The sequence below is a fragment of the Myotis myotis genome, unplaced genomic scaffold (genome assembly GCF_014108235.1).
Source record: "Myotis myotis isolate mMyoMyo1 unplaced genomic scaffold, mMyoMyo1.p scaffold_m19_p_81, whole genome shotgun sequence".
NCBI lineage: Eukaryota > Metazoa > Chordata > Mammalia > Chiroptera > Vespertilionidae > Myotis > Myotis myotis.
In genome coordinates, this window is record NW_023416392.1 from 20928 (window position 1) to 22158 (window position 1231).

Genomic DNA, 1231 nt, shown 5'->3' on the forward strand with positions numbered 1-1231 from the left:
GCTCACCTTAGCCACATTGAAAATGACAGTATTTCAAATAGGCATAATTAATAAAATGTACCTGATTCAAAAGGAGTATCTGTGTAGATGCAACAACCAGACAAGTAAAAAAAAAAAAAAAAGGAACATTAAGGGATGTTTTAATAGCAGATAAAAAATGGCAACTTTCATTTGGAAAGACTAGATTCAAGAGAATATCATGTAAAAATGTGTATTGGATGATGATCATTGGGGGGGGGGGTCAAAGGAAAAGGTACATTTAATGGGTGAAGCATGACTAGGTATCTAAGAAGCATGACTAGGCATCTAAGAAAATACATTAATACAACTTACCTTTTTCTTCCTCATCTTTATTAATAAGATAGAAAGAAAAAAAATAAACATTAATTCAAAATAAGAGCCCAATGACACTAAGAAAGAAAGACACAACTTTCAAATATTAGCATAGTTTTTCTCTTGGGTCCTAAATGACACACATCTAAGAGAATTGGCACCACAAGGTCCAAAGGACAGTTCCCCACTGAATGGAAAACTTTTTAAACTTCCTTACACTCCCTGGAGCCAAACAGGCTAAAATGGAAATGACACCATGTAAGGAGCTCCAATATACTGCCTCTGGGGTGGATAAAGAATGGATGCATCACTGGTTCTACAATGGGCCTTCCACTTTCAATAGAAAATGAGAACACACACTCACATACAAAAGAGCTGCTAAATGTAAGGTGAGGAAGAAACAAGTAAAGAGTAAAGGTAAAACTTCTCTAAAACTCTACCTATAGAGGTAGCCATCTGAAGCCTGCTACATTTATTATATCAATATATGAGAAGTAATATGTTTTCCAAAAAGTTATCATTTGTGGCTCAAGATCTTTCTGAAAATAAATTCACCATAGCCTGTGTAGCTCGGTGGTTGAACTTCGAGCCATAAAACAAGAAAGAGTTCACCCAGGTCAGGGCAGAAGCTTGGAGTTCAGGCTTGATCCCAGTAGGGAGCGTGCAGGAGGCAGCAGATCCATGTCTCTCTCTTATCGATGTTTCTCTCTCTCTTCCTTCCTCTCTCACTAAAATCAATTAAAGAAAGATATTTTTTATTAAATATGTTTTATTGATTTTTTACAGAGAGGACGGGAGAGGGATAGAGGGTTAGAAACATCGATGAGAGAGAAACATCCATCAGCTGCTTCCTGCACACTCCCTACTGGGTATGTGCCCGCAACCAAGGTATATGCCC